General features: G+C 36.5%; 1 protein-coding gene across 1 annotated transcript in view; it reads right to left on the bottom strand.

Annotated features, from left to right (window-relative positions):
• COG3 (component of oligomeric golgi complex 3) overlaps positions 1 to 12,276 on the bottom strand; it is a 1,722,808-nt gene that overhangs the window by 741,886 nt on the left and 968,646 nt on the right. The window lies entirely within an intron of this gene.

Genomic DNA, 12,276 nt, shown 5'->3' with positions numbered 1-12,276 from the left:
ATTATTGACTTCAACAATTGGCTAAGCTTCTGGTGTCATTCTAAGGGGATTCAGTGTCTGTCTGCCTGGGATGACATGATCGACAGACCACAATGCTTTGCCAGAGATGGCCTGCACCTGTCACCCTTGGGATTCCGGATACTGGCTAAGGCTCTTGCCACCCCTATAGTGCCTTTTTTAGTCAAGGTTCAAATGACAAATTCACCACCTTAACAGGTACAAGCAAGCAAAATCTGAGGGTAATGCTACAAGCAAGCAAAATCTGAGGGTAATGCTACTCAATGCTAGAAGTCTAAACCTCAAAATGCATTCACTCCAGGCACTCCTTAAAATGGAGAACATCGACATCTGTGCAGTGACAGAGACCTGGTTCAACGCTCCAGAGAGTACCCCTGCATTACCAGGCTATAATTCATACCAGATCTTTCGGCCACCTAACCTACACAAAACACTAAAGGTAGAGATGTGTCCATATTCATTAAGAATATCCACACCTCCAGGCTAGTTGCTCAGCATAATGCATCCGAGATTATCCAAGTGCAACTAACTCTGGGCAAGACCGCAATCCAAATTGTAACTTGCTAGAGATCTCCCACCATGCCCCAGGATTCCCACTCCTCATTTCTTGATACACTGGAAGATATTAGGGTACAACCCAACCATTAACTGGGAAAACTACTCATGTATCAACTCTTTTGCTCAACGTTTTCTGGAATTCATAAATTCCAATGCCTTGGATCAACTTACCACACCGCCACCAGGGGCAGCAATATCCTAATCCTGGTCATTATCAACATGGGTAACGGGTGTTCCATACCAGAGGTCAATTCCTCGTTGGTCAGATCTGACCACAAGCTAATCACCCTAGACATCCACATCCCGCCCCACCCCCATTAGGGAAACCACCGTAAAAAATTTCTCCAAAGCCAACTTCACGCTTAAGACAGAAGTGGCAAACTTCACGATACCCATGAAGACAGACAACAGAGGTACGACTGCTGAATCCTACACAAATGCACTTTATAAGCACTTACACGAGTGCATGAATCATGCTATCCTTAACAGAACCAAGATGCAATCCTCCAAAAAAAGGAAGCCAATCTGGTGGTCCCCTGCCATAAATAAACTCTACAACAGAAGAAAGAAACTGTTGCAAAAAAGAGTAAAATCCCATGATTGGAGAAACTCCCTGGTCAGCCTCAGTAAGAAGCTGAGATCCTTCATAAAATCCTCCAAAGCTAGTTACGAAAACAAAATTACCACTGATTCTAAAGACAACCACAAAGCATTCTATAGCTATGTCAAGAATCTCAATGGCAACACTCAGATCTGCTCTGAGTTACAGCACAATGACACTAAATATACAGAACCAACTGATATTGCCAACATCCTGCCAGATAGGTTCAGTGCTAACTTTACCCCCCTCTCACCCCCTACAGGGTCTATTTCTATACTGGAAGAATGCAAACTTCCTGTAATCACGGCTGCACAGGTAAAAAAAAAACACTCTCCAAAGCCAAGAACACAGCATCCATGGGACCTGACAACATCCTAGGCTGCGTTCTACACGAACTGCAGAATGAACTGGCACCCCACCTAAGCACCATGTTCCATCATAGCCTCACCTCCGGTTTTGAGCCCACTGAATGGCACACAGCGACAGTTATCCCACTCCACAAAGGGGTAGCCACCACGGACCTCGGGAATTACCACCCCATTAGCCTAACGAGCCTGGTCTACAAGGCCACTGAAAGTATCATCATGGATCTTATACACAAAGACATTGATAACCTCCCAAATCTGGACCCCACGTAGAAAGGCAGATCATGTCTCCTAAACCTGATAGACTTCTTTGAAGCAGTCAGCAAAGCCGTAGACAAGGGTAAGATGGTTCACACAGCCTATCAAGATCTCGCCAAGGCTTTCAACACCATCCCCCACTCTGGAATTACAGATAAACTCACTAAACTAGGTATAAATCCCTATATCACAAGATGGGTTGCAAACTAGCTCACTGACAGACCTCACACTGTGAAAGTAGCAGACTCCAAATCTGACTTTGTACCCATGAGTCACCACATAGGTGGTAGTCTACTTAACACCAAAAGTGTGATAAAGAGACCTTGGGACACAGGTGGACAGTAGACTCTCCTTTGATGATCACATCACCACAGTAGTCAGGAAATCCCTCTACGTGGCACACCTCATCACAAAAGGTTCCTCATCCAGGAAAAAAGAGGTCATTGTTCCCCTTTACTCATCACTCATTAAATCTATTATAGAGTACAACAGCCCTTTTGGTATGTACCTCACAAAACATCTACAACAACTGGAAAGGCCACAGAAATACCTCACAAAGAGGATTACCGGCCTCAAACAGATGCCCTACACAGACCATCTCAAGAAACTCCAGCTTTACTCCGTTGCATATTGTCTACTCAGAGACGATCTCTGCCTAACATACAAAGCTATGTCAAACCCAGAGCTGTTGGACATGCTCCACTTAAAGAAATCCTAATCCATCCGAGCTACACGCTCTAGGCTATACCTTGTCACGACAATAAACAGAACATGCTGGAGGGATAGATTCCTGTCCCAGAGACTTCCCATACTCTGGAACAAACTACCTATCTATATTAAACAAAGCTCCTCATTAGCACTCAAGTAAAATCTTGATGATTGGATGGGAAATAGGAAATTCACCCCGGGGATCACCTCTGTGGCTATGCTCAACAGGGGCACAGGAAAATAATTATCTTGGGTGGCGAAAGCCAGGGTACCTTTTTGGCTAGGCTTATATAGGCCCTAGGGCCAACAGTCTAGTACCTACCTATGAAAAAAAAGGTCTAAGGAACCAAAACAATACTAAAAGGTTAATCTTAACACTCAACAGTAGTCTTACATTAGCAATATCTTCATATATTATATTATATTGAACACACCCATGTAGCACCCATTTAAGCTTTACTAAAACAGCTTTGTACCATACTTAGTTCTCTCTTACTAACTTCGTTTCCTAGATTACTTGGCTATACAATAAACTACCTAAAAATTACTTTTGGCACAATAACCAAAAAGTATGCAAACTATTGACCCCTTGTGAATCTTCACCAATCTACCTGTAATCTATATGCTCCTATTTAATATCCTCAAAGTGTAAGATCTGTCTCAGGAACCATCCTAGATTATCATATAAACTATTTATATGCATATATTTCATATTAATTTCAGTTGACCTCTAAGTCAGACACTACAATCAGTCCCATAAAACAGATATCCCTTTTGCTCTGAGAAGGAATTTACCATTACATTTCTACTTCTATTAATTCTGTGTCAAGGTGATACATTTTCTAGGCATACCTCTAGTGCAGTCACGCACAGCAGCCACAAAATGGGCTGACCAACTTACAATTTGAACCTTCTCATAACTTCAAAGACTGAGAACCCAATCAGTTGCAAAACTAACTATGATAAAATTAACTAGTACTTCTTCATACTTTTATATGTAATGAAAAACTACCTACAACAGGAGAAGTACATATGCACTAAGAATGCACGTTCACACGTGCAATTATCTGTGTGTTCTCTTACAGTTCAACTGTGGAAACACACAACTCCTTAAACATAATCACAATGGTGGATCTCAGTTAACAAGTTGAAATTGAACCCTTGGCTAAGTTTATTGACCAGAAACTTAAGAATATTTTTTCCTCTTTTCCACTCATTATAAGAGATTCTTGGGATCTTTAAGACAAGTTCAAAGTTTCTCCAGCTAAAGACGAATTTCTCTTGCTGTGTGACATACAGAATTTGTTTTCGGTAATACCACACAATATGGGACTTGAGTGGTTTAGAGAAATTGTAATCCATCTGAGATGGATTCTAGTCATCGAATTTATGGACTTGGTGCTTAGTCACAAGTTTTTGACCTTTGAGGTTGAATATTACAAGCAGGCCCTTGGAGTGGCCATAGGGACATCATGTGCCCCTATATTCACAAATGCTGTCCTTCTGAGGTGGGAATTGAAAACACTCTTTAAACTCCCCCCTTTTCAGTAAGTGTGTTGGTTATTTCAGGTACCTTGATGACTTACTAATTATTTGGAAAAGCACCATGGCTGAGCTGGATGATTTTATTTCCCAACTTCAAGCCAGTACTTCCTTTCTTAAGTTTACTTATCTATGCAAGCTTGACAGAAAACACTACCTTGCTGTCGATATCAGAAAAGGTGCCAATGAAGAGTTTTCATCTAGCATCTACAGGAAGACAGCTTATTGCAACACACTTCTTTTCTTTACCAGCTGCCACCCCCTCCACCAGAAGAAGGGTATAGTCAACAGCCAATACATAAGAGCTTCCTGTTTGATGTCAGAAAACACAGAGTATCTGGAACATTTTGAATAGTTGTGATCCATGTTTTTGGACCGTGGCTACCCCACTTTCCTCTTGAATTCCATAAGAGATTAAATATGGGCTGAGAGGAAACACAAATATGCTCTAATTATCAGGAGTGGGTTAAGCCAAGTAGTAAGAAAGGACAATCATTTTGAAGGTGAGGGTCATAGCAACATGGTCCTGCATTATACATTGGATGTCAAGGACATTGAGGAGATTTTATGTAAGAATTGGTTCTTGTTGCAAAGTGATGAAAGCACCAAAAACGTTTTCCCCACATTGCCATCTTTTACTTACAAAAATAAACAGAATATAAAATCCCTTTTGGAAGCCCATTGACCACTGTACTGGACTTTCATCTGCTAAGAAATGTAGGCATTGCCATCAATGCCCCTACATTAATACACTCTGTAACGGTACTTTACTAGGGCAACCTGATATGGATAGGCATGGTGGAAAGCTCAAATGTTCTTCCCAGAGAGTTATTTAAATGGCTGCCTGTGCATTGTGCCCATCTTTTTATGTGGTTAAAATTAAAAATGCTTTAAACAAGTGCATTTACCAACATTTACAGTATTCAACGTAAATATGGTGAAAGTGCCTTAGCCAGGCATGCCATGGTTTGTACTGGTTTCACCAAGTTTACTTTCTTGGTTTTGAAACAAATAAACATTTTTCCCTTTGTAGGCGACTGGCAGAACAACCTGCTTCACCAGGGAATGTACTGGCAATCAGACTGGATGCTACAAGCTTTCCTGGTTTAAATGAGAATATTTCAATCAGTAGTAAGCTTAAAAAAAGAGCAAGTAGATTATGTTGAGGTGCCTTAATTTTAGGCACATTGTTGTTATTTCAGTTTCATTTATTCGTAAAACATTGTACATATCTTTTGAATGATTTTCGTTAGCATTTTTTAGTGGGGCTAACATTAGGAACAAGTTTTTTTTTGTGTGTGCATGGGATACTTACACAAATCAACCGAGTCTGTGTTCTCTTTAAAAAGTTTTTCTTTTTTCTTTACTGATTATATCACTAGTTTATGATGATTGGTTTGTTTTAGAGGTGCGTCTGCATTTGTATTATTTTAAATGGAGTTAGTTTGAGCTGCATTCAGAGTTCTGATGATAACAAAAAGTCAAAAGCCCTTAACTGTGGATGCTTAAACAATTCCCACAACTGTTTTGGTGGCTGACAATTGGTGGCTTTTGCTGTTCTTAACTTAGTTTCCTAGATTACCTACATGTACAATAAACTACCAAAAATTACCTTTGCCACAATAATCAAAATGTATGCAAGCAGGTGACCCCTTGTGAATCTTCACCAATCTACCTGTTATCTATGTGCTCCTCTTTAATACCCTTGAAGTGTATTATCTGTCTCAGGAAACATCCTAGATTACCATATTAACTATTTATATGCATATGCTTCATGTTAATTTCAGCCCTGACCTGTTAGTCAGGCACCACAATCAGTCCCACAAAACAGATATCCCTTTTGCTCTGAGAAGGAATTTACCATTACATTTCTATTTCTATTAATTCTGTTAAAATGAGATACATTTTCCAGGCATAGCACCAGCACAGTCACACTAAGCAGCCACAACTGGGCCGACCAACTTGCATTCTGAAACTTCTCATAATTTCAAACACTGAGAACCCAATTAGTTGCAAATTATGATAAAATTAACAAGCAGTACTTTATACTTTTATATGCTAAATCTAGTGAACTACATACAACAGCAGAACTAACTATGCACTAAGAATTCAAGTTCACACATGCAATTATACATGTGTTCTCCTGCAGTTCAATTGTGGAAACGCACAACTCCTTTAACATAATGACAATGGTGGATCTCAGCTGACAAGTGGAAATTGCTTTACAGACTCTCTCCCACTTCTTCAACACCAATTTATTCAAAGGCCTTCATATGAAACTAACACAATGTGCATATACTATTTACATTCACCTTACAACAAACACACAATACCTCTTTCGGATCATCAAATCCAAACATCATCACCTCCCAGGTCATGATCTAAAAGTCATTCACCAATATTTTGTCCCCCCCCCCCAAAAAAAAATAAAAATAAAAAATAACTGCAGTACAGCCTTTTGTCATTTATAACAAGCAGCTAGCTCTCTGTATCACTGAGTCAGTACTTAAGAGTTAAGGACAAGTAAACTCAATCTTTTTAACCATTAAGCAAATAGTAAACCCCATCTATTTAAATTACATCTTGCACATATTCTCATCATTCACCTTTTATGTATACCATATATATATATATATATATATATAAATACATATATATAATTTCAAATCATGAAATAAGCTTATATATATATATATATATATATATATATATATATACATATATATATATAGACACACACACATATATAATTTCAAATCATGAAATAAACTTTAATAACTTGGCTATCAAAACATGAAATTGCAATATTGACAACAATAATTAATAGATAAATAAATAATCATGGTCCACTAGAGTTGCTTCACATTGTTTCACATGTAAAACAAACATGTCCCAGAAAGTTCCCTCACACACACAGCCTGTATGAACTGTCAATCATCATCCTTCAGCAACTGCAAAGCCACTGACTTATCTGATTAAGTTGTTTTCTTATTTCCAGCTCATTCTTTGGTTTATAAATTGTGAACATTTATGCACTTTGGATTTAGCCTCAATCTCATCAGGAAAAACATAATCAAACAGAATACAGCAATGTATATCTTATGTTTAGGCATCACTCCCTTACAGCATCAAAAGCTTGAGCTTGCTGTTGATCATTTCCCAAGAAAAGTAATGACAAACAGAACTTTTCTGCAGTCTACCATCCACATTTTACTTGAACTCCAAAGATGAGTTAATGCTTCTTCTATATGGCAGACCTCTAACTGAAATATAATGATTCTAGGTTGCCGCACTGTCATATCTCATACCAACAAAGGGAGCAATGAGTTCTCATAATATGAATAATTTGAAAACTCTTGGTTGAAATGCCAGTCCAGGTTGCCATTTTAGCCACAATACTCTACACAGTTCAATACAAGTTCATCATATTGATCACTGCTGCAACAGCCTAATCTATGTGGGTTATATCCTGATAAGGATACAACTGCAGGCCATCTTCCAAAGCTTCAGGGCACCTTCCATGTGCCCAAACCAGTAGGCAACTCAAGACAGGCTGACAAAGAGAGATCTATCAGCCAAGCTCTTCAGAGCTTTTGTACATCTAGACAGTGCTCCTCTGCAGGCTTTTGAGGATCAAAGTCTGGCTTCTGCTGCTGCCGTCACTGATGGACAGATAAGTTCCCTTCAAGGAAAAACCTTTCACATATTATTTATATTGTTTAAACTTATTTTCCTGTTTAAGAAATTATTTCTTAAGCTAGGAATATGTGTTTTTGTTGTCTGTCCTTTACTGTACTTTTAAACTGGAGTGCACGTTTGTTTCTGACAGTTTAAAAGTTATTTAAAATATTCAAAATCTATGTTTCCTGTGGAGAAACTGTGTTTAAATTGCTTTTTTTGGGGGGCTGGTAAAGTAAATTACTGAGTTTTTTTACTGTGTTTTAACTGGGGAAAGTTACTTTTAAATACTTCTTATAGTTTACCAGCTTGTGCTGCTTAGTTTCCTGGGAAACCACCACCATTTTTGGCTTGACCATAAAAGGTGGTACTGGTGCCATGGTTGGCCCTTCTTCCAACCACAAAAAGAAAAAGTTAACTAAACAGGCTTTGCCACCATAGTAGGCTTGCAATATGCCTCAACTGCAAGTGGGTGACTCTGCTGTGGTCAAAGTTGGCTTCTAATACCACTCATGTTTTACCAGGATTCCTCAGGTGTTGGTAGTTAGCTACGTCCTCTGAAGCTGCTGGGGTCTCTCTAGTAGGTATGGAAGTGCCACTCTTCTCAATCTTGGGAGAAGGGGTAGGATGGGCGTACTCATCCCTGGGGAAGCTGCTGCTGTCATTAATAATCCTATTTGCCCCAACTTTCCAGTCAAAAAACAGAAAACTAAATATTTACCTTGTCCTGGGTCATGTACCACTTCCACTGGACAGGAGAAGTTTATTAAGTCTGGATCAGGCTACTGACCCTTTTTTATCAGGTGGTGTCTAGTAAAAAATGGTATTCTTTTACTGACGACATTCAAGAAACTGACTTATTACAAAAGAGTTTAAAGAATTTTATATAAAAGAATTGCAACAATTTCTTGAATTAAACAAATGAAGACACTTCAGAAATCTATGTATGGAATGCATTAAAAGCATACATATATGGAAGAACATTAACTTGGTACAAAAATAAAAGGAAGCAATGGGACAAGCAATTAAATGAACTTCAAAAGGAGATGGATATTATTAAACTTAATATACAAAAAGGACATAGTCAATTAACTAATGATTTAGCAATGAAAAATAAAGAATATACTGAAATATTACATCATAAAATAATGGTAGAATTAGAAAAAAAATCAAACATTTCTTACTGAATGAATCCGAAGAATCAAAAAAAAATAACAAATACAACTAAGAAAGTTATTAAAATGAATCAAATAAATGAAATATATAATCCCAACATTAATAAGAAAGTTTCTGACTTAAACAGCATACTAGAAAAATTTCAGTCGCACTCTCAAAAAATTAATACTAGCAACATAGAGATGAAATCAAAAGAAACAATTAGAAATTTCCTTCAGACTAATATAAACCTCAAGATACAGGAACAACAGAGTAGACATATTGACAAGCAGATAATGTCGGAGTTGCAGAATCAAATTAAAAACTGAAACCCAATAAAGTATCACGAAATGACAACATAACACAGAAATGTATAAGTTATTGCCCAAAGAAGCTAAACAGTTATCGTTGAAGGTTTTTAACCAAGTTAAACAAGGAATATTAGTTCCACCTTCTTGGAAATATAGTTTAATCTCACCTGTTCTGAAATCTGAAAAAAATGCCTCAGAATGTTCTTCCTACAGGCCCATTTCATTGTTAAATGTAAATTACAAAATGTTTATGGCAAGACATACAGTGAGAATTAAACATATATTACCATTATTAATTGATCATGACCAGACAGGTTTCATAAAAGATAGAAACACCTATTATAATATTAAAAGAAATTCTTACTTAAATCAACATAATCTATTAAGGCAAGAGACATGACTCTGGTGAATCTAGACATCAATAGCGCCTTTGATTCAATAGATTGGAATTATTTACTGGTGGTACTAGAAGAATATGTTTTTTTCGCAACAATTCACATTCTTAAAATACTATATGAAAATTATCTGGCCTATGTTAACACTGGGTCATGTCTCTCTACTTCTATAATTATTAGAAAAGGAACTAAGCAAGGATGCCCACTTTTACCTTTACTGTTTGCATTAGCAATTGAGCCTTTTGCTAACTATGTTAGAAAGAACACAAATATTAAAGGCATAACTTAACTTGGAAATGAAAACGCAGTTATTTGCTGATGACATCACGTTGACAATATCTGATAAAGATAAATCATTAACTGAATTATTTCAAACAATGAATTGCTTTCAAACTATTTCTGGTCTTGTATTTAACAAAATCAAAACTAAAATTTTTTTAATTAACTCAAATAAAAGGGAATTAAATAGTGACTTTGTTAAGTACTTAGCGCCTGATAACATTAAATACCTAGGAATCTTACAAACTAGCAACACTAGAGAAACAATAAATATTAACTATATTCATATACTAAGTCAAATAAAATCATTAATGCAGAAATGGAATAAGATGTTTTATACAATAGAAGATCGGTTGTATATAATTAAATCAATCATTTCTCAAAATTGTTATATTATAAACAATCCTTTTCCATCCCTCCTACTAAGAAAATTATACAGCAATACAATAAAATGATGCTGAATTTCATTTGGTTTAACAATAACCTTACAATCGCACTTAACAACCATTTAAAAGGTTGGGAGAAGGGTGGAATTAATCTACCAGATATAGAGATTTATTCATTGGTATCTATTACTAAAACAGTTACTCTATGTCTGAACTCAACCTATACAGCCAAATGGAAATTAATTAATGAATCTATATGTAATAACTCAGCCCATAAACAATATAATATAAATCCAACATCAGTATTTTATAATGTGATAAGAGATAACATAATATTTAATAAAAGTATAAAAACAAAATATATAATTGTTACTGAAACAATAATACTGTTTAGAAAATATATAAACATGAACCCAGCTAAAATGACGTTTTTTTTTATATTACATCCTATAGCTTGTACACAAGTATGTATAACTACCTTTGATTCAAATGTAATTAAAGAGCTTAAAGAAAAAGTGATTTATTGCTATCAAGTACTCAATGGCAATACATTACTCACACCAGATCAAATCAAAAGGAAATTTGAGTTAGATGATAAATTGTGGCTACCAATACAACAAATAAGACAGTACATCACAAATAAGCTGGAATTGATAACACCAACTTTTAAAAATAATATTCCTAAGTTCATAAATCTTGTGATACTTTTAATAAATAATACTTATAAAGGACAAGGATATCTATCCAAATTCATAAGACACTTAAAGAAACAAAGAACTATACCAATAATAGTTACTGGAATTATTATAATCAGATTAATCAGAAGGATCCTGATAAAAATGAAAAAGAAATGATCCTTTTATCACCAAGCCTTACTACCAAGTCAGTTCTGCGGAAACTATATGCATGGAAATTCCTACATAGATCCTTTCTAACCCCTCATAGATTAGAACTAATATATTAGAAACATATTGACTTGCTGGAGATGCAAAATGCATACAAAAGCAGATTGGGAACACGTTTTGTGATTGTCATTCACTGAAAAAATATTGTTTTGAAATTATTTCTTTCAAACAAATTTTAATGATACTTTGCAGTTAAACAAGTCATTAGTTTTGTTAATTTACCCATATCACAAAGTGTCCCAAAAGTGAAATACCCTTTACTGCGGACATTGCTTGCCATTGCACATAAAGCCATAACAACTTACTGGAAGAATAAAGTACCACCAACTTTTCAACATTTCAAGAAAATCACAGTCTTTGCATCTCAAACAGAAGTAGCAACCATAAAGAAAAGAACTGATAAGACAACATTATACATCACTTATTGACAGAAAGTTGACGAAATATTGGGCAAAACAAACTGATCTGGTTAGTCAGCACAGCATCTTAATAAAAGTAATGTCTTTCGGTTTTTCACGGTTAGGGGTCACCACAATGGAACTCCGGTCCGCTAATGATTGGCAGTGGATTTTTACAGTGCTGAGTTGCCAGCCTGACACCCAACCTCCAAAGAAGGCACACCCATTCACGCTCGCACCTACCTGCATGTCTTTAACATCACTCGACCGTGGGGAGGACATGCAGACTCCACACAGAAGGTGCTCCAGCTGAGAATCGAATGGGAGAACCTCTTGCTATGAAGTGACAGCGCTAACCGCTGCACCACCACAGCATTCTAGCACAACATGCATCTTAATACAAACTGCATATTGTATACGGAAATGTGATGTTACAGATTGTATACCTAGGCAACTGTATACAGTTTCTTTTGTAAACAGTTGACTAGTTGATTATATTATTTTATGTTTCACTATTTATGGTTCAATCTATTTGAAGATATGGAAAAAATGTTAATAAAAATTTCTTGAGTAAAAAAAAAAAAAAAGACTTATTTTACTTTTACAACTGTACTTTCTACCCCCCCTGAAAATTCCATAGCTCAAAAATTCTTTCCTTGCTGAGCCTTGTATTCTGTCTCAACCGGTTTATGCCTTGCCATGGCCAATTCAATGCTGAG

This window comes from Protopterus annectens, chromosome 5.part0 (assembly GCF_019279795.1).
Source record: "Protopterus annectens isolate FY-2018-M chromosome 5.part0, PAN1.0, whole genome shotgun sequence".
Classification (NCBI taxonomy): domain Eukaryota; kingdom Metazoa; phylum Chordata; order Ceratodontiformes; family Protopteridae; genus Protopterus; species Protopterus annectens.
The sequence above is the reverse complement of the archived record's forward strand: the minus strand, read 5'-3'. Positions and strand labels throughout refer to the sequence as shown.